This window comes from Eschrichtius robustus, chromosome 14, assembly GCF_028021215.1.
Source record: "Eschrichtius robustus isolate mEscRob2 chromosome 14, mEscRob2.pri, whole genome shotgun sequence".
Taxonomy (NCBI): Eukaryota; Metazoa; Chordata; class Mammalia; order Artiodactyla; family Eschrichtiidae; genus Eschrichtius; species Eschrichtius robustus.
In genome coordinates, this window is record NC_090837.1 from 24,223,105 (window position 1) to 24,245,897 (window position 22,793).

General features: G+C 46.3%; 1 long non-coding RNA gene across 8 annotated transcripts in view; it reads right to left on the reverse strand.

Annotated features, from left to right (window-relative positions):
* LOC137776261 (uncharacterized) overlaps positions 1-22,793 on the reverse strand; it is a 370,431-nt gene that overhangs the window by 198,470 nt on the left and 149,168 nt on the right. For all 8 annotated transcript variants that reach the window (XR_011076189.1, XR_011076182.1, XR_011076184.1 and 5 more), the window contains exon 2: positions 21,058-21,221. This is a non-coding gene — a long non-coding RNA (uncharacterized lncRNA). The remainder of the gene's footprint in view (positions 1-21,057; positions 21,222-22,793) is intronic.

Sequence of the window (22,793 nt, forward strand, 5' to 3'; positions counted from 1 at the left end):
CGATCCATGGGTGGCAGGTAACCACACTGAGGGCAGGGAGCCCAGCAGAAAATCCAGGGGACATCAGAGGGCATCCTTGGGTTCAAGGTCACCCACCCGCTCAGCCCTGGGTCTCCACTTGTCTGAGCCCTGGGTGTCTCAGATGCCAGGCATGACCTGGGGGGAAACCAGCTGGTCTGACCCATCCCACCTTGGGAACTAAGCTGTGGAGTCCTGGCCAGCACAGGCCCATGATCCCCGGAGGACACAGGACTCCTAAGTGATGCTGGGTAAATGGAGCTCCATCCGTCTGTATCCGAGGGAGGACGGAGGTTGAAGTTACGGTAGTGAGGGAAGGGAGAGCAAAATTCAGAAAAGTGTTCGCCTGAGAATGACATGACCTGCACATGCAGGTCGGGAGTGCACACATGGGCAGGTCCACGGTGAGGATGGAGCGTCTTGGTGCACATGCGTGCAAGATTCCCCGGGCACGTGTGAGTGTGAATGTAAATGCTGGGAAGGTGGGGGCTGTGTCTATCTCCCTCACTGCTGAATTCCCAGCACCTGGCGCGTGGTGCGAGATCAATAAACATTTGTAGAGTGAATGCATAAATGTGTGCTTGCGTGGAAAGGTTAAAGTTATCTGTTTTCTAACTTGACAATCTGTTATTTGAGCTTTCTGCCCAGGAAATACATTGAGAAAATGCTTGGCATGGTGATCTACACCCACCGTTTCTTTTTTTATTTATTTTAAAAATCTTATCGATGAACAACATACATACACAGAAGTGTGCACATCATCTGTGTACATTTTAATGGATTGTCACGAAATGAACACCCATTGCCACCCAGATGGAGAATAAGCAGAACATTTCCAGCACCCATAAGCTGCCACGTGCCCTGTTTAGTGACTATCCTCTACGGGTAAACTGTCTTCCAGCAATGTAGAATGGTTCTGCTTGTCTTTACACTTAATATAAATTCAATTGTGCAACTGGTACTCATTTGTGTTGGCTTCTTTCATTCAAACTTGTGTTTGTGAAGATCATCCACATTGCCCAGGGAAGTTGTAGACTGTTTACTTTCATTTTTATATAGCAAGGGTTGGCAAATTTGTTCTGGAAAGGGCCAGAGAGTAAATACTTGAGGATCTGCAGGCTATAGTATTTCTTTCGTAACTGCTCAGCTTTGCTAGTTAGTGCAAAAGCTGCCATAGACTATATGTAATGAATGGATATGGCTGTGTTCCAATAAAACTTTATTTACAAAATAGGAAATGGTCAGATATGACCATGGGCTGGATTTGCCCATCTTGTTATGCGGTATAACTTTCTGGGAGTATGGCACAATCTTTCAGTTTAAATGTTGACGGAGATTTGGGTAGTTCTCGGCTTTAGGCTGTTACGAAGAACGCTGCTGTGAACATGCTCACACACATCTTCTGGCGCACGTATATTTTCATTTTTCATTTTTGTTGGGTGTATACCTAGGCGTGGGATCTCTGGGTGCTAGGAGGTCCTGCCAAATGAGCAACTGTAGCGCCGCTGGTTCTTAATTAGTTGAGCTCTTATATTTTCTACAGTGCAACTGTTTTCTCCTCTTCCTGCATGCTGTTGCTTTGCATAGGCACTGCTTATCTCTGCCGCCAGGACCTGCCCTCAGAGGCTGCAACTTCACTGCAAGGACACAGGGAAGACAGCTACCAGCTTGCACAAAACAGGGCGGATCCACGGTGTAACCTGAAATTGAGGGGTTGGTGACACAAAGACCCAGGCCCAGCTCAAAGGAGCCAACTCAGATGACAGGTTTTATAAGCTCAACTCTTCTCTTTGGTACATTTGCTTTTCCTGCCATTTCATCTCCTACTTCCTTGACCACAGTAACTTGCATCTCATGGCAAGCAAAGGGGGCCTTACCTGAGTGACTGATATGTGTGGAGGTTGTATATTTGCATCCCATGTCCTTGAAAGAAGGTCAGAATGTCAGAGCTGGAAGGTCATGAGCCCATGTCCTGCATGTTGTGAATAAGGAAATAGAAGTTCCATGATGGGAGGAGCTGGCCGAGGCTTCCACACTCCGGCAGGGCTGGGTCTGCCAGACTCCAGCCAGGAGCCTGTCCCTAACTCCAGGTCAATGAATGCCTCATTGCTAAGGGGCCCACATTGAAAGGGGCTGGCCAATCATCCTCCAATGGCTTCATCACTTAGAACAAATCCAACCTCTTACTCCTTTCTGTTTCTCCAACATCCCAAGCTCTTTCCCATCCCAGGGCCTTTGCACATGCTGTTCCCTACACCTGGAGCACCCTTCCCCCTGTGTTCATGGGGCTGACTCCTTCTACTCATTAGGATCTTAGCCAGAGGTCACCTTCTCGGAGAGGCGTTCCCCAATTGTCCAATATCAGCGAGACACCATCCGCCTCCACCCACTCTCCATCCACCTCCCTTATGTGACTTTCTTCACAGCACTCAACACTGTCTGAAATTATCTTATTTATTTATTTGTCTATTCTGTGAGCCCCGTCAGGGCAAGGATTGCCTTCGTGCCCATGGCTCTATCCTAGTGCCTCCAAGAAGCTTGACATGTAGTAAGCATTTAGAATATGTTGAATGAATGAATGAATGAATGAACGAATGAATGGAAAGAGCACCTACAGCAGAGTAGCTCACAATGCGGATACATCCTCAAGCAGTGCAAGCTCTCGTGGCCACCGGGATTAAGACTTCCCCAGTATCGGCAACAGCTGCTAGCTTCTTTGTATATGGAAGCATATTGACCCAGGGCTGAAGGAACACTTGCAGTGATTTGTGTTTACTTCTCTGATCAATAGGTATCTCAGTGCTCACCCCAACACTATCTATTGCTGATGGTTATTAATTACTCTGCCTGCCTTTTCTTGCATCTCTTGACCCTTCATGAAGTTTGTCCTTGTCCATCCTCTGCTTTGGGGATTTCGCAGGCCTGTGGCTGAGGTCAGGAGGGGGCCCGAGAGTGTTGTTTATTTTCTTCTCCTTCTGAACTTGATGTTTGAGCCACAGGTCTAGACTCTGCCCCGTTCTCTCCTGTGCATTTTCAGAAAAGCACCTGTGGAGAGGCTGGGGTGGGAACGTTGTAGGAAAAAGGGCGTCTTGGTTCCAACCTCAAGCCTGCCCTTCACTTGCTGTGTGTTCTTGGCCCCACCACTTTCCCTCTCTGGGCCTTGATTCTACTCCCCTTCAAAATGAGAAGTCTCTCAGAGACTCCCTCAAGTCCTGATATGTTAGGATTCTTCAAGTTTGGGATTCTTCATGAACAGCCTCCACACTCTAAATGCCCAAAGGGTCAAGCAACTCGAGTCCTGCCATCTTTCTTGATTGGGGATATTGTCCATCCCTGTAACCTCTGAACAGCATACCTTCATTTATTCATTCAACAATCACTCATGCATCTAGATACACTTCTAACAGACACTTCTGGGGATCTGCACATATATCTGGTATGTGCTTAGTCAGTCACTGTTAAATAAAAGCCACTCCATCCCCCTTCCTCTGGTCATATAGAATGAAGCTCTATTATCCCTGTTATATGGATGAGGAGACTGCGGTTAAGGACTCACCCAAGGTCACACAGCTAGTGGGTGGCTGAACCAGGATTTCAACCCAGAGCTGCCTAGCTTAACGTTTGTCATCTGGCCGTTCCAACTGAGAAACCCAACCTTAAAATTCTCATCTCCTCTGCCCCCCTTGAAGAGAGATCCCTGGAGGTGAACTTGGCCATATGCCATTGCTTTTCGTCAAAGGTAGAGCACTTTAGAAAAGGACTGTGGCCATTACAACACTGAACCAAAGTATGGGTGGCTTATGGCCTGGAGGAGTTCATAAACTAGGTCCAATTAGTTGCCACCAATTAACACTGCACCACAGACCCCTCCCTCCTGGCACCAAAGTCCTTTCAGAATCAAAAAGACAGACGACCCAGGTCATACCTGAAGAAAGAAGCTACGCACCGAATACCATTTACTATGCAAAGCAGATTCCTTTTTCCTAGAATGTGCTGATGTTGAGTCACGGAAATACGTTCAAATTAACCCCTGAGCGATCCTCTTCCAAATTCCTCATTTAGGGTTGACTCCCTGGCACATGATATTACTAATCCAGAGCTCCAGGAAGGCACACTGATTACCTTGGATGCATATGAGAGCTCCACTAACACACTATGTGGTTCAGGGTGGAAATCAGAACTCATGGTACAAGCTCCAGCCCCCAGTGAAGCATCAAAGGTCCCCCAGGACCTGGCTCAAACCAAATTCATTCATGAACTCATTAAACAAATACTTACTGAGCACCTACTATATGCCAGACACTGGTCCCTGTGCTGGAGATACAGTAGCGAATAAAACAGTCAAAAGTCCCTGCCCTCCAGGAATTTACATTCTAGTGGGAGAGAAAGATAACAACAATACATTCTATAGCACAGTAGATGGGGAGAAGTGTTATGAAGAAAAACAAAGCAGGATCCAGCAGCAGACAGTGCTGTGAGGTGAGGATGATGATTCAAAACAGGGTTATCAGGGAAGATCTGAAGGAGACAGTTGGACCCAAACTTTATTCCAAGGCTGCTGAAATGATCTAAGGAGAGCTGATGGGGGTTCCATGTGGGGAAGAAACCAGGGAGGTGCAAGAGGAGCACAGAGTCTCTCAAAATATTTGGAAAGTACAGCCCACTGTGTTTACAGTGGATTAAAAGTGGGGAGGGAGTGGAATCAAGGGAAGAATCAAAGATGACCCCAAGGTGTCCTGAGCCCCTGGGAGGGTGGATCTGTTGACTCCTGCAATGGGCACGTCTGCAAATTAAATTGGGGGGGATCAGTTCAGGTTGGGGATAGCAAGTTTGAGGTGCATATTCAACACGCAAGTGGAGTTGGCAAGCAGGCCAGACAGTTTCCTTACAGATCTTCGACCCCATGAAGAGTCTCTGCCATCTATCTTTGTTCACACAGAGCCTCTACTTGAAGGGCTCTCCCTATCTCAGCAGGAGCAGTCCCTACCCTCATTGACAACTTATCCACGAACCTGGAATACTGCCCCTCTTCAGAAATCTCCCAGCCCCTCTCCCTACAGCTTTTCCAGGCACTTGCTCTTTCCTACCAGAACTTAACAGGCTGACAAAAGAGGAAATATTTAGGAGTTGAGCAGGGGATGGAGGGAATTGCTGCCCTCATATCTCATGAGTGACCGACTCTCTCCTTGGGAGTATGTTGACCTGCCTTCTCCCCCTGCCTCCTGAGGACCCCAGTCTCTTCTTAAGAGTCACAGGCCTTTTCACAATATGCCTTTATCAATATGATTCCAATAAACGTTTCAGTTCCGCATATAAATTCCAGGGCCTGGCTGCCCAGCAGAGGCGACCTGCTCAATCAGCAGACCATAAAGATGTAATAATGCAATTAAAAGGTATGGCCTGTCACCCTCATAAAGCTGGAGATCAATGCAGGGGGAGCTGAGGACATCAGGGAGAGGAATCTGGATTCTCTGCAACATCTGAAGGATGAGGAAACCGGATGATTCAACAGAATCGGGGAACAAGATACCTGGATCTGGAGAGGTTCCAGCTCCAGCTTAGGATCCCATCTTGGACCTCTGGCCTCCTTCAGTGGGTTGGATGTCAAGAGATGTGGGATCTGTCTCCAGGTCACACTCAGAGACCCTGAGATTTTTAAACAAGTCCCTTCAATTCTTTAAGCCTCAGCCTCCTCACCAGTAAGGTGGGTGTAATGATAATACTATCTTCTTCACAAGATTGTTGAGACAGAGCAGACGCAGAAAAATTTAATGCTGGAGGGATCCTAGTCCATAAGCTGCAAGATCAAATACCTACAGGGGCTAGGCAAATGATGGTATGAGCTGGACCACTGAGGCTGGAGAACCTCTTGCCATTCATAAAATCATAAAGAATTTGAGTGGAAGGAATCTCAGATCAAACCTTCTCCATCTTGTTTATTGCAGGCATAACACAGATCTGGGGAGGGTGAGGGATTCCATGAAGCCCAAAAGAGCATCATTGATGGAGATGGGACCAGAACTCAAATACACTGACTCTGAATTTAGTGCTTAAAGCACTGTCCCACTCAGATGTCCAAGGGAAAGAGGCTGAGAGTGGGAGTAAGAATCGCTGGAAGAGAGAAGAGATGAGCCCTAATTTACCTGCAGACAGAAGACAGTCAAGGAGAGATGAACCATAAAAGGCCAAGTTATCTCTGGAATGATGGGCACCCATTGATGACCTTGGAAATTATGGACTTGAAACCAGAGAACTCTAAGTTCAAGTCTTATGCTTATATTGCTTACAATAGTGATATACTGCTTACAAAACTGGCCTTATTCTCCATTCCTCTCTGTGTGTTTGCCATTTGCAATGTGTCTTTGCAGTTCCTTCAGTTGGGAAGTGGAGTCTATTTCTCTACCTCTTTAGTTTGGATTAGCCATCTGGTGGAGGAGATTGTGTGTCTTTTCCAAGTCTGGGCCTCAAGAGGCCTTATGCATTTCTGTTCTTTATTTTGGAATTTGCCGTATACCATGAGTCTGCTGGAGGATGAAAAACACGTGGTTCTTAATCCCCATCAACACAGCTCAACAGTTAGCCAAATAACAGACTTAAGGAAGACTATCCTAGACCATCTAGAAGCATGAATGAGCCCAGCCATTCCAGCCAAGACCAGAAGAAGCACCCATATGACTGTAGGGTTGTAAACAATAATAAGTGCTTATTATTTGAAGCCACTGAGCTTTGGCATTGTTTGTTACTCAGCAACAGCTAACTGATACATCTTGGTTCCTTATTTTCTAGTCTTATAATCTTGGGAAAATTCCCTCACCGCGTCAAGCCTCAGTTTCCCCAGTTGCAAAATAGTGGCAATGGTGATGATAATGATAATGTCAACCCACCAAGGTCTTTGTGGTGATTAAACAAGAGAATGCACTCAAGGCTAAGAGCATAGTACCTGGCATACAGTGAGTGCTCAATATATGTTGATTTCTTTCTTCCAGGAAGCCATGCCACAGCCTTGGTCCACCAAGAGATTAGAGGATATGTGGTTTGCTCCCATTTCAGAAAGCCTAGTAGTTAAGTAGAAGCTAGGTCTTGGAATTCCAATCCCAAATCCTTAGGCACCCCTGGACTCCTGTGGAACCCCTGGCCTGCAGGCCAGTCAGGGCAGGGGTAAGTGCCAGGGCAGGCAGCCTTGATGCCGGCTGAGTTCAGCAGTGCAGTTTGCTCTGCTTGCCAGAGCTTGCATGTTTACATACATCCCATAATTACCATCTGCACAGCCAGCGGCATTTGTTGCAAATGGGCCGTTTCCATCTGTTGAAGCAATTTCCTCAGAGGAATTTGCATTGATCACTTTTTTATGCAAAGCTTTTGTATAGATCATTTTTCCCCCCAATGGTTTTTAATAGGTCTAAATATTTGAAGGGCAGGGAGGGGCCTCAGAAGGAAGGAGGTTGAGGACTGGGGAGAGTTGTGGTGCGGGGGGGAAGAAGATGGGGAGAGAAGAAGTCCTCTTCCACAAAACCCCACCTGTATTCCTCATCTGCAGTGACCCAACTCAACCACTGTTCAGGACCCCAGCCCAGGCAATGCCATTTCAAATATTTATTGTTTGCCTTTATACTTGAGCTGGTAGCTCGTGGTTAATGGAGAGGCCTCGGAATGAGGGAAAATGGGGCGTGGTAATCAGCCAAGCAACTGGTGACTGCAGCTCAGAGCTTCGTACCTGAGAGGACCAGATGACAACTTTGCATATTTTTGACAGCTGTAATGAACAGGGCAGCTCCATATTGATTAAATGTCTGGGAAATTAGTGCAACCCTCTGGAGCTTCACTATTTACTATTTCTGCTCAAATTCTCAGCAAAGTTTATACAAGCAGAAGTCTGCGGTAAGAGAAGGGGAAAAAGAGGAGACAGTTGAACAAGATGATAAATGCTTTCTAGGGGTCCCAGCGCAATAGATGCAAAATGGGGGCTGACTGTGGTTTTATCATTGAGCTCCTGGAGGGTAAAAGTCTAGGTTGATTCATTTCTGCATTCCCAGTGTCCAGCATGGTACCTGGCACAGCGTAGGCTCTCAGGAGATGATTGGCCCTAGACAGAACATTTGACTAGAAATAAAAATCTAGATTCTGGGCTCAGGCAGAGATTTGAGGCTCAATAGGCAGATGAAAGACTGTGCCTTTAAAGTAGATGAAGTCACATTCTTGAAAATATAACTAAATCTTTAGTAAACAAAAAAAAAATCATGTGGAGGTAAGTGATGTCCCTGCTGCTACCCCAGCCCCACATTGATTCTCCTTTTTCTCCTTTGAGCTTCATGACACTCAGTGGCTATGGGACACTGGATAAATAAAACAAGATTGGTCTAAACATACCCCGACAAGACTCAGGTGGAGTTTTCCAAGGTATGGTCTGCAAAACACCTGCATCAGAATCAGCTGGGAAGCGGATTACAAATGCAGATTCTTGGGCCCTTGTTAAAGAAAAATTTATTCAGACATGTGTTAAAAATGGTGAGGAAGACTTCATTCAAGGAGGTAGTGGGTATGTCACTACTACAATGGGGATTTCGCAATAGGTGAGAGATTTTGGGCTCAACTCCAAATGAATACAACAAGCCAAAGTGGGCATTTACAGCTAAGGAGCAGAACTGGGGGAGAGGGGGCATCTGTGGATGGAAAATTACTAAGAGGCAGGGTAATTCTTTGCTAGACTGATCTAATAGGATTCTTGTTGAATTCAGGCCAGAGTGATAAGATATCAAGGGTCGGGGATTAGGAATTTGATCAGATATCAAGGGTGATCAGACCAAGGATGGGGGATTTTGGCTAAACTGACTCAGCAAGATTCTTGCTAAAACTGGAGTAAGCAGGTCAAAGACAGAGTCCATGGTCCACGTCTAATCAGAAAGAGGACTCAGAGGAGCCTGACTCAAATTTGGCCGAAAGAGAGAGTCATTGTCACCCCCAAGAATCAACAGGTTAAATAAGTTCCTAAGGGATTCTAATGTGCTGAAGTTGGAGGATCACCGTGGGCTCTGGAATCCTGGGTTAGAATCCTAGCCCTGGCTCTTGCCAGTCATGTGACCTGAACAGGTCAGAGTAGCCCAATTGAAAGGCCTTGGAACTGTCCCTGGTGCTGCCCTGGACTTCGGTGCCTCACTCTACTAGTCTGTTTTTCCCACCCTAATTCATGACCTCTCTTCATTCAGTAAGCCATGTTCTGTCCCTTCCACAGATGTCTGGCCTCCTGTGCATGACCTCATACTAGGAAAACACATTCTGAAACCCCTGTATATGCTCTGACCCTTCTCTTTATTGTTTGTAGAGATCTCGCCTACTTCTGATTCCAGGGGACTGGCCACACTTCACCTAACACCTATTGACTCTGATCTTTGGCAAATGCAGTCATTGCAACAGAATCTCAATGCCTCCATCAGGAGAAAAGAGAGAAAAATCCTGGGTGGGAGTCTAGGCATCAGACAGATATGCAGATTGGTCTAAGTGACTTATTTGCTATACTTTTTTTCATTTGTCATATTCACAGAGGTAAATCGGGTCTTGAATAGCACAGTAAGTCTTCAATAAATGTTGAAAGGATGGAGGGAAAAAGGACAGATTCAATACATGACAGATTGATGGAAATGATGCTGATGATGATGATGATGATGGTGAAGACAATGCAGATGTCGATCACGGGGACAGTGATGATAGTAATGGCTCCATTTTGCCACAGGCCCCACAAAGAGTTACTCATTTATATCACTGGCTCCTGAAGACGTTTGGGTTTGAGACCCTGGTTTATTAGCTGGATGAAGAAATGGGTGGATGGATGGACGGATGGACGGAGGGGTACAGGGGTGGAGGGAGGGATGGAGTGATAGATGTATGAATGGATGGAAAGAAGGACAAAAAGAAAGGTTGGAGGAAGAAAGGAAAGAAAGTGAGATATAAAAAAAGAAAGAAAAGGAAGATAGTGAAGACTAGAGAAAGAAAAGAAAAATGGGGGGATGAGGGAGACCATAAATTCTATTGTGCTGTAAACACTCATCAAGCAAGACTAAGAGATAATGAAGTAAATTCATCCAATTCATCACAGAATATTACTGTACTTCATTTACTTTCCCTCCAATTAGGTAAAAAGCCTATTCTATTAACAGCCACCCTTGCAGATCCAGACAAAATTAACTCCTGGTGCCTCATCCAGGAAGCAGGGCAATTGATTCTTCCCCCTAATCCGTTTATTTCATTAGCAAAACATTTATTTGGTACGTGCATTTTGCCACGCTGCAGCAATGAAATGTCCCTGCAAGGTGTGGGGTATGGGGGAGCGTTTGGAATATTAACCATATCACTATCACCACCACGGCAGTGCTTAAAGATCATATGTAAATCAAATGTCAAGGGAGAAAATTGTAGCGAGGGCTGTCAGGAAACAATTTAGCAGTGGTTAAAGGCACAGCTCATGGCTGGGTGAATCGTGAACTTTGCAAATGGAAAACCGAGCTGGCTTCCACTGTGGAGGCTGATGAGACCCAGGGGGAAAAGAGTGGGGAGGCTGGGGAAATGCTGGATATTTGTACCCCACAAAAAGGAAAACAAACAAACAAACAATGCATTAGCTTTTAAATATTCACAGCCAGCTGCTATGGTGAGTTCCCATTGAAAGTGAATTTGGCCTATTCAAGAATTTCACCACCATTTCTGCCTTTTTCATTTAGAAGGAGGATTTAATTACATGGAAAGAGCAGCTTTTTCAAAAAAAATACTGTGGGTCCTTTATTTGTCCAGACTTCAGGAGGTTGGTTTCCATGTTGCAAAACAGATGATAATGATGATGATGATTTTACTATCACACGTCCCAAGGATGTTTGACCTATAATTCTTTTCTTGTTAAGTTATCCTTTTCTTGGGGAGTTGATCATATGTGTGTGTGTGTGTGTGTGTGTGTGTGTGTGTGTGTGTGTGTGTGTGTGTCCGTATGTGCTTGTAAAATGATTGGTGGCTTACTCTGTCAACGTTCAGTCACTGCTCAAGGTATTTCAAGCAGGAAGGGATTTAATACAGGGAGTTAGAAGCTTCCTTAATTGTTAGAAACACAGGAGGAACACAGCTCAGGAAATCCAGAAGCACCAGAATCACAGGGAGTATCATGGGAAATGTTGGTTGCCTGTCTCCTGGAAATAGACGATTCCCAGAGTTAATGTAGACGCCACCTGCAAAACCCACGCCTTCCTTTTTGCCAACACCTTGCCCCTGCCTGCAGCTCCCTCTAGGGTATTACGTCTTCTCCTTTCCCACCTTCAAATCTCATGCAAGGGCTCCTCCTTCTTTCAGACAACTCCCCTCTCCAGAAACTGTATCTCATGGAAAGAAAATTGCTTTGGAACTCAAATCATGACTCCAGCAGCAAAACTGAGACCTTGTGCAAGGAGATTCACCTCCTAGAGCCTCAGATCTCTCAGCTCTGATGTGGGCTTAATAGTACCTGGTCACAACAGAGATGTTGCTGGGACGAAGTGTAAAATATCTAGGTACCCAGCACATAGTAGATGCCAAATCAATGCCAATTGTTTTTTTTCCTCTTCCTTTTACCTTTGTGTCTCCCTGGGAAGTTCATTTGAAGCCAATTTCCTCCACAGAGATATTACCAGGGCAGAGGGAGAGAATTCCCAAGGTTCCGGGTCCCCCTGGGAAAAGTCCTCCTTTAAAGAAAGCCATTAAGGATTTAATTTCTTATCATCTTCGATTCCAACTAGCCAGAGTGCTATGAATAATATCCTATTAGCTGGAGACGTTCAAACAATCACCCGTTAACATGTTCTTACGGCGAAATGATGAAGCGTCCTCCGAAATCACGGCGCTTATCTGCGGCCCACTCAGCAGGCACTCCATCACGCCCACCAGCGACACTTCTTGTATTGCTGTCTTGGATTCCAACTAATCATTATGGGGAGGCAGGCAGCGGGAGAGCTGGGAGCCTCCCTTGGCTTCAGGCTCCTGAGACAGGGCCTTGCTTCACCTTGGCCTGCCCCCTGGTGTATGGTAAAGTACCTGTCCCGGAGGGGATCGAAGCAGCTTCTTGAGAGATAATCATTAGGCAAATCACCAACATTCAGTGATTTTGTAATAGGGAAACCAAGTCAGGAAAGCACTGACTGCAAAATGCATCGAGCCAAGAACAGACAAAAAGAGAGGAAAGTTACACAAAGGAGTTATTTAAAATAAAGAAAGATATAAATGAAACAGCTAAAATAGAGACATGAAGTTTCAAGAGTAAGAAGAGCCCCCAAGATTGGCTATTCCAGTTTTTATTCCTCTCCCCTCAAACCCCAGAAAAATGTGTGTTATAGAAGCTGAGCCCAGCAAGGCATTCTCTGGCCAGGTAAATTAGGGAAGCACTGAGTCATCAGAGCCCATCTTGCTGCTTCAAAGTATACATCACATGCTAAGGACTCCGACCTGCCCTGTAGGTAAGACAGCCACTTAATTCTTTCGGTACAACACTTACCAAACCTGTTTAACCACGGAATCCCTCTTTTTGTCCCTGCATCTGCCAGAACCATTCGTTGGTAGTCACGAGGCTTTCTGTGAGACAATGAGCCTAAGTTCTCTTTGCTTTTAGAGTCTCTCTTAATTAAAAGAGATTTTTCCCTATTTTTATACTGATCCGAGATCAAAAGGAAGTGTGATATGCATTTCATAAAATGGCTCCTTTTGAGAATTTTGGAGGGTGATGGTGACCCCACTGAGCTCTGCAACAAGGAAAGAGGAAAAGGAGTTAATAGGTACTGTGTTCCTACTATGTGCTAAGCACTTCAGAAGCATTGCCCCACTAACCCCCCCCCAATAATCCTATGAAGTACATCCCATTGTTTCCCCCTTTACAGATAAGAAAACTGAGGCCAGCAAGGCTTGCTAAAGAGCCCCATTTCCCTGAGCCAGTGACAGCCCATGTGTGGATTCTGAGTCCTGGCCCAGAGCACTTTTACCTGGGACAAGACACTCCTTAGTCCTTAGGGTGCCGGGACCCACTTTAAAAATATGATGAGTCTGGGTGTTCAAATGCAGAGGATTCATGGACCCAGTAAGGTCCAGAATTAAGGCTACTATGCTTCCACAGTGCTGCTACCAGAGGCAGAACAGTGCCCAGATGCAAGCAGGGGAAGAGTCTACCGGTCCCCACTGCCACCCTCTGCTGTGAAAAGACAAAAACCATCAAGACAGGTGAGACTCAGTCTCCCATCTCAGCGTGCAATAGCTCCAAACATTTCACTAATCCCCCCAATCAACTTGTAAGTTCTTCCTGTTATCGTACCCACTTTATAGATGAGGAAACTCGAGGCTTGGGGAGGTTGTTTACCTTGCCAAGAAGTAAAGTCATTTAGAATTTAGGAAGGAAAAAAAAAATGGGAAGGAAGGAAGCTCCAAGAAAGGACAAATGATCATTTTTGAGTACTTTGTATATGGCCTTCCAGGCTGGAGTTCCTCATTTAGTTTTCTCAGAAATTAGAACTAAGCAGGTGCCTGGCTCCCACTTTACAGATGATGATGCTGAGGTCAGAGGTTTTAAGTGAGTCCTTCCAGACCACAACAGGGTAAGATCTGGACCCGCTCCTGCTCCCAGCCCAGACCTGTTCTCTTTCCTCTTCCCTTCCCTCAGCTCCCTGAGGAATTTCAGGGACTGTTCTTATTCCTGGGGTTGTGGATATGGAGGACAATGGATCAGGCACTTGGCGGGTCGGGGAGAGGAACGGCTAGAGGAAGGATGCTCCTATTGAGGGGAACTTCTATGCTTAAACACTTCCCTGCCGGTTCTCTCTGACCTTGGGCAGCTGCCATCACCTTAAATGCACAGTAATACACGCTCAGTCACTGTTCAATGCCCAGGGGAATGGTTTAAGGCCCTCCACTGGAGTGAATATTTTTATGCAGGGTATAATTCCTTTTAAGACCTTCACAGCGTTCCTGCAGCCTCCACCATGCCCTCTCCTCCGGAGAGCGTGCGGCAGAAAGAAAAGCTACTTTCTAATGAGGGAGCAGCGAGCTTCAGGCAGAGGAGCCCAGGCTGCACCGCCCCCGGGCTGAGGGAAGTGTCTGCTTTCTTATTATCTTCTATTTTGCCCCCTAAAATCCATCCTCGGTAATAATAATTATGGCCAACATTTATAGAGTGCTTGTTGTGCGTCAGGCCTATTGTAGAGACCAACACTTATAATCTCATTTAATCCTAACAACACTGAGAGACTGGTATCCCATTTTACAGATGAGTAACTGAAACACAGAGAAGGCAAGTGCTATATGACTTACCCAAGGTCACACAGCAAGAAAGGGGGAAGCCAGACTAGAAAACTAGGGAGTCTGGGTTCCATATATAACACCAAAATACATTCCATCCAGCAACCAACCAGGGGGATCACCCCAAAGAACAAACCTAATCATGTCACTCCCCAGCTCCAAATCCTCCAGGCTCTCTACTGCCCTTGGGCTGGAGATCAGATCCTTCCCCACTGCATCTTCAGACCCTGCCTACCTCTCCATCTTTGTTTTGTCCCACACTATTCCTGGCTCTCAGCATGATGCTGCACTGGCCTCTTGTTTTTCTAGAACCCTCCACACTCTTGCCTTTGCCACAAAGGGCCTTTGCATCTGCCTTTCCTCTGCTTGGAACACTCTTAGCCACACACCTTCAATCCATTCTCACCTGGTTAACTCCATCTCATCCAAACACCACTTCCTCAGGGAAGCCTGCCCTGATTGCCACTCTTGGTCAACACCTCCGTTAGTTCCCTTTGCTGCAACTGCCACGTATCTACTCGTACATTTGTTTATGAGATTATTTCATCCACATCTGTTGCTAAAATTAAACGGTCCATGCCAGGAAGGCAGAAACCATGATTATCTTGTACACTGCTATTTTTCTGGCTCCTGGAATCATGGGCATCCAAAATATATGCTGAATGACTGAACAAATGAGTAGATGAATGAGTGAGTGAATAGCCATAGGGAAGGAGCAAGGCATCCGGGTTGGCAGAGCAAGTCCTGTAGGGCTGGGACTAGGGTGACGCAAGTGAGGCACTCACCTCTGGCACAGAATTTAAGGGGCACCAAAAAATTCAGTAATCAAGATAAACGTTTTAATGCAATATTTCAAAAAATCAAATTTAATGCAAACAAAAATCCACGATGAACAAAGTCTAAACATTTTAAATAAAGTGCCATGTGAGTCACATTGGTGCCTGAGGCAAAAGGGAAAATCAGTAATTCTAATTCTGTCTTTGTTTAAAATTTTGATATTTTGTTCGTCAGAGATTGGTTTGCCTTAACTTTCGCTTTTTAAAAAAACACTTCACTGAAGCGGTTTTTTTGTTTGCTTTTTTTTTTTACCTCGACTACTGGGATTTTTGATACCCTCCTTTCAATTTTGTGCCCAATGCTTTCCTCATTCTAGTTCTGGCTGGTTCCAGTCTTTGCTTCGCCATCAGGTAGCTCTGCAACCTCAAGCAAGCCATGTGACCACTCTGGTCTTCTCCTTCCTCATCATCAGCAACGGGAGGTGGCCCACAGTCGGGCCCTTCATCAGTGAGGTGGTGAACATGAGCACCAAGCAGGTGCCACAGGGCCTTTGCACTTGCAGTTTCCTTTGCCTGGAACATGCCAGGAACACACGTAAATGGCAGCTGCCCAATTAGTAGTGTCATTTCTATTTCATAAATGAGGAAAGTGAGGCTCAGGATATTAAATGAGTTGCTTCAAGTTGCAAATCTTGTAAGCCACGGAGCTGAGTCTTAAACCTTCATCTTGTGTTCTCCACTGTCTCTCCAAGTCCAACCCTCCTCAGTGAGCAGAGGCAGAGCTTGAGAACAGAGCAGGGAAGAACAGGCAGCAAGCGAGGGGCAGAGATAGGACTAGAACCCAGGTCTCCTGGTCCCCAGCTAAGGCACCTTCCTCAACCCCATGGTGCTTTTGGAATTTGCAGAGACTTGTAAGACTATGTGCAGTGCCCACCAAAGAGCCCAGGAAACTATGTAGCTCAGTCGTGGGGGCATTTGAGGCATCTTCCAGCGGCCAGCAACTGGAGGCATCCTCCCTTCACGGTGGTCTCATATTTCATGCAGCTCAGAATTCTCTCCTCTCTGACCTGGTGCAGCTACCTCTGCCCTCCTAGAAGCATGGAACAGTGAAACGGAGGTGCTTGGAGAGGCAGATGGTTCTCAGAAGATGCGTTTTGGGCAAACTCTTTAAAAACAATCCTTCCTCAACTCCTTGGTTCCTCTGCCATTAGCAGAAGAAAAGTATTGTGAAAACAGCGCAAGCTGTGCAGTTGGACAGAGGTGGACTTGAACCCAGTTGCCTGGCCTTGGAAAGTCCCTTCACCTCTATGACGCACCACTCATTTGTCAAAAGTGGATAAGAGATGTAAGTGCATGTGTTTTTGTGTATATGCATGTCTACATGTACGTGTACCTCGTGTACGGGTGCACACCAGCCAGCACGTGTGTGCATGCCTGCATGTGTCTGTGCTTTTGTGTATGCATGTGTATCTGTGTGTGTAAGTGTATGTAAGTGCATGTGTGTTTGTGTACATACACGTCTACACGTGTATGTGGCACATGTACGTCTGAATATGTGTGTGTGCATGTCTGTGTGTACATAAGGATGTGAATGAGTGTGTGTCCTTACGTATGGGTGCACATCCGTGTGTGTGTGTCTGTGTTTCTGTATGTGCACGTGTCTCCTCTTTGGTAGACGAGAAGCCCAATAAATGAGGTGAAGGATAATGGATGCGAAATATTTTTGAACACTGCCCATTCCTTCACTCGCATAGTGAGAGAGTGTTAACATTCACATCCAGGATGAAAAGCCGTTTTGACTGATCTCCCCCACACCTTCCCCTCTCCCTTTGCTTCCCTTAAGTTCTCTAATTGTCAGCTCTGTCCACACAAAGAGCAGTGGATCCCAGCAGCATGTAACCTTCCCTGACCAAGTCGCTTGAGAAAGCCAAGCTTTCTGGTTGATGGAAGATCACCTCTCTTTAATTACCGTTTTGAAAATTACATTTTGGATGGAAATCTCTGCAAAACTCACTCTGTTCTTTGATACTTTGGATGGGGGCCCTCGAACTGAATCTCAGATCTATCATTAAGAGCATCACTAAGTTTCCAGAGAGATGAAAGGGTCTGCACACGAAGGGGTGTTTCCCACACACAGAGTGGCCCCAGACTGCTCTGGTTTTGACATTAGTGAGGCTTCTTCCAAACAGTCCTTTCTCTCCCGAGCCCACGAAGGCATCCACAGCCACCTTTATCTGCTTTCGCCTGCAGCTGTTTGCTTCCCTCTCCCTTCTATTTGTTGCATCCAACCTGCAGCCCAGGCCAGCTAACTACCTTTGTTAATACTGTGTGCAAAATCAGGGTAACTAGGCTCTGAGTGAGAGTCAAGAGTTGCTGGTTAAGATGAAGATTTTACAGCATTAATATCCTTGCTGTTATTGGTTGGCGGGTGGACAGTAAGAGTCCTGGTTCACCAAACTCAAAGAGCTGTGCCAGGCCAAACAAAGCCTCCATCTGCTTCATTCATTCATTCATTCATTCATTCATTCATCACAAGTTAATAGAGCTCCAGCTACGTGACAGGTATTGTTCTCAGCACAGGGGCTCAGGGATGCCCAGAGGCTTTCTGGATATCTGAGGCTTCCAGAGAGGTGAGCTGTGGATAGCTGAGGTGTTCCTGAATAAGACATGGGACCTGCTCTTAAGATTTTGGTCTTTTGGAGGAGACAGGACACAGCGGACACACAAGGGCATATGCCAACACTCAGAGACACGTACATGTACACACATGTATGTGTTTGCAAACACACACGCTCACACATCAGGCAGTGCACTAGGAGGGCTAAGTGTGGAGGGTGGTAGCCAGGCATTTGGGACATCTAGGTGGGTTGAGGCAGGACAGGGAGGCCCCTCCCTACCTTGCCATCACCTCCTCTAATTCAGGTGAGTTTTTTGTGGCAAAGGACCAGGGAGAGAGTCAGAAGACCTGGAATCTAGTCCCTGTACCCCAAATGATCTCTGTGCAATTGTGACCTTTTTTTTACATTTTTTAAATTGGTCTATAACTGACATATAACACTGTATTAGTTTTAGGTGTACAACATAGTAATTTGATATATGTTTATGTTGCAAAATGATTACCACAGTTAAGTCTAGTTAACATTCATCACCACACATAGTTTTAATTTTTTTTCTTGTGGTGTGAACTTCTAAGATCTACGCTCTTAGCAACTTTCAGATATGCAAGACAGCATTGTTAACTATCGTCACCATGCTGCACATTATGTCCCTATGACTTACTTATCTTGTACCTGGAAGTTTGTACATTTTGACCACCTTCCTCCAATTCCCCCTCCCCCCACTCTCTCTGCCCTTTTTTAATCAGACTGTTTGATTGTGACCTGAATAATTCAACAATTCCCCAATCTGGGCCTTGGTTCCCCAGCTTTAAAATGATGAAATTGGACCAGATGATATCTGAAGCCCATTTGAGTTCAAACACTCTAATCTTCTGATTCTAATAATAGAATCGATCATAATAATCACCTTGTACTGAGTTTTTACCATATTCTAAGTGTCATACAACCATCTTATTTAATCCTCACTTTAACCCAATGAAGCAGGTGCTACTTTCCCGTTTTATAGATGAGAAAACTGAGCCTACAAGCAATTAAGTGGCCTACCCAAGATTACGCAGCTAATTAGTGTCAGAGCTGGGATTTAGATCCAGGCTGTCCAATCCCAGAGTCCACGTTCTTAACCACCGATCTGCTGGGCTTCTAACATCCTGTGATGTTATGGTTCTGGGGTCCTGTGTTCTTAACCATCCATGCCCCTCCATGCTGCCCCATGCCTTTACTTAGGGCCTTTGTTAGCAACATCTCAGACTTCATGAGGCGGTGTGGGAGAGAGGGAAGAGGAGAGCCAGGGCCTCCGTTGCCTTGGAACTCCAGGCAGGCTGGCACCCCAAGGTCCCCGGGCCCAGTTCCCCTGCACGCTCATCTGGCACCGGCTGGCAGATGGGCACGCTGGCCAGTCCTGCCAGCTTGCCAGCTGGCCCAAAGCACCCAGTGGCTGGCACCTCGGCCACTTGGATGGGCTGCCGGCCCCCCTCACACAGGCATGCAGCTGGCAGTGAGGAGCAGATGGGCCGGCCGTCGGGCCATTGGCTCTCCGATAAACTGCCAGCTGGCTTTGCTGCGCCTGGTGCCTTGGCACCTCTGGGCTGGCATCGGGGGGCAGGAGGGCTGACACTCTGGCTTCCTATGGATGGGCAGCTGGCACAGGCAGCAGAGAGGAGGGCTCCTCGGCCCCCTCCTGGCTGCCCCCTTAAATGTCCAGGGGCCTTGCCAATGGGAACTGAAGCCAGAATCCACCCTATCGTCACCCTGAAGAGTCTGCAACGGGAGTGAGCTTCCTCTCCCACGCTTTCCATGACCTGCATCGATTTTCACAAGCTCTGGCTTCCCTGGGATGTGCCCCATTCCTGCGCTCTGACTCCCAAAGTTCTAGCCTCCTTTGTCTGCTAGGGAAGAGGTGGACCCTGGCAGGCACCCCCAGTCCCCGCCAGCTCCTCTCTACCTCCCTCAAAGTCTGGCCACCTGTCCCTTTACAGCTTGGCTCAGGTTCTGTGGCTGCCAGAGGACTGGGCCTATCGAGGGCTGGGATCCCGGTGAGATGCCATGTGAAAGCCAAGGAGATGTGGGCTCCAGTCCTGGCACATCCCCACGACTGCGGTGAGAACCTGGAGCCGCGCCTTTCCCTCTCTGGGCCTCGGTTTTCCCGTCACTTTTTTCCCATCTTTCACTCTAAAGTGAAGAGGTCATAATAGAATAGAGTCTCATCTTGGGGGTCCCTAGATAAACCTTAGTGGGTTCATTACCCCTGATATTTTATGCACAATCTCACGTGTTTGGGTGGTGTTATGGGTTGAATTGTGTCCCCCTGAAAGACGATGAAGTCTTAGCCCCCAGGACCTGTGAATGTGATCTTATTTGGAAATTGGGTCTCTGCAGATGACTGAGTTAAGATGAGGTCATGAGGATGGGCCCTCATCCAAGATGACCGTGTCCTTATAAAAGGGGGAATTTGGACACAGAGACAGATGGAGGTAAGATGACGCAAAGATACAGGGAGAAGGCCACCTATGAGCCAAGGAACGCCTGAGGCCACCAGAACCTGGGAGAGCAATGGAACAGATTCTCCCTCCCCACCTCTGAAGGCACCAACCTGCTGACACATTGATTTCAGACTTCCCACCGCCAGAACTGTGAGACAATAAATTTCTGTTGTTCTAATCCACCCTGTTTGTGGTACTTTGTTACAGCAGCCCCGGGGCACTAATACAGATGGGCATAAACTTTTCTAAGAGATGGTCCATACATTTCACGAGGTTAGCAATGGGGGTCTTGACCCACCCCACCCCAACTCGGACCATTAAAGTCCTCCCCAATCCTGACATTCTAGAATTCTCCATAATGAAGTGGAAGGCACAGAAAAGCATGACAGCCAGGTTTGGCTCCCCAGGGGGTGCTTTAGTCAGGCAAAGGGAATCCATTACCCATGATTTCAGATTTGGAGGAACTTAATCAGGACTAAAGGCCAGCTCTCCTTTAATATCTAGCTTTGCATGTGGTATCAGAAGGCCTTGGTTCAAACCCTTGTTCCCTAATTTCTGGCTGGGAGACTGATTAAGCCTGTAGAGCCGCCAACTGGAAGGCAGAGGAAAATGTGAATGAAGCAACTTTAAAAATTAATACTCTCTCATCCTATAATTCCACTTCTGGGAATTAATCTGAGGATACGTGTCAAATTATAGAAAAAGTTTTATTTAAAAAAGGCATTTATGGGAGTGGTTGGTTTATACACTTTTTAAAAAAGCAAACAAGGAAATAGCTGCCTCTAAATGGAGTTTGGTGGTTTAGGATACTCTCAGCTGCAGGTAACAGGCAACCAACTTGAATGCCTGCAAGGCTCAGGACATCTATTATCTTACCTCGTGGGAAGCCCAGGGGGAGGGTGCACTGATGGGATGCCTCCAGGGGTCTGGATCTACTCCTCTGTGTCCTTCCCTGCATGTCCACTTTGTCCCTGGTCTGGCTCTCCTCATGGACGCAAGATGGCTGCAGAAGTCCTGGCATCACTCTCTGATCCAGCCACCTGCAGAGAAAGAACAGGGGCAATGTCTCATGAATGCCTCTTTATAAAAGTCAATCAAGGACTTCCCTGGTGGTGCAGTGGTTAAGAATACACCTGCCAGTGCAGGGGACATGGGTTCGAGCCCTGGTCCGGGAAGATTCCACATGCTGCAGAGCAACTAAGCCCGTGTACCACAACTACTGAGCCTGCGCTCTAGAGCCTGTGAGCCACAACTACTGAGCTCACGTGCCGCAGCTACTGAAGCCCACATGTTCTAGGGCCTGGTGCTGCAACTACTGAGCCCACATGCTGCAACTACTGAAGCCCGTGCGCCTAGAGCCCGTGCTCCGCAACAAGAGAAGCCACCGCAATGAGAAGCTCGCGCACTGCAACGAAGAGTAGCCCCCGCTCACCGCAACTAGAGAAAGCCCACGCGCAGCAACGAAGACCCAATGCAGCCAAAAACAAATAAATAAATAAATTTATTTTTAAAAAATGAACAACAACAGTCAATCAACCTTTCCCAGAGGCTCCTATATCTCATCACCTGTGATTGTGCTGTGCACCCAGGTCTTAACCAACCCTGAAAAGACAAATGGGGTGACTGTGATTGGCATGGTCAGTCAGGGCCCACCTGTGAAGCTGGAGGTAGGTTACCTGCAGGACAAGGATGGTGAATTTGGACTGTATCAGGAAGGAAAAGGTGGGAGTGGGACTGAATATCTGGTAGGCAATCACCAGGGAGATGATTAGCCATGGGACAGTGTGGTAGTCACTATCTGGTAGACTAGCAGCAATTTAAAAGTTAGAATTATGTTAAAATTAAAAGGCAAAATAATAAAAGGATATAAAGTCTGAGACATACATGACAAGGGTTAATACCATCAGTGGAAAATGCATACTTGCAAATCAGTAAGACCAACACTCTGAGATGACTGGCAAATATAAATATATAAGTAGGGTATAAATATCCATCAGTCCAGTGAGAAAAGGAAAACTGATATCACTGATAATCAATACATTTTGTCTGTAAACCTGTCCAGGTTTATAGAAACTCACCAGTGCTACTGAATTTTTGAGGAAATGATCACTCAAATGCATTGTTGGTGAAAGCATGAATCAGCATAGCAAGTTGGCCTTGAAACTGTGTCTGCTTTAGTTTTTTAATTGAGGCAAAATTCACATAACATAAAATAAAGCTTTTCAGAGCGGACAATTCAGTGGCATTTGGTACATTCACAATGCTGTGCGACCATGACCTTTATCTAGTCCCAAAGTATTTTCAACACCCCCGAAAGAAAATCCCATACTCATTAATCAATCACTCCCCTAACCCCCACCTCCCAGGCCCTGGCAACCACTAATCTGCTTTCTCTCTCTATGGATTTACCTATTCTGGATTTTCATATAAATGGAAACGTGCAATATGTGATCTTTTGTATCTGGCTTCTTTCACTTAGCATTGTTTTCTAGGTTCATCCATGTTATACTATACATCAATACTTCATTCCTTTTTATGGCTGAATAATATTCCATTATATATGCTGCTTTTTGACCCATCAATTTCACTTCTGGAAATTTATCCCAAGAAAA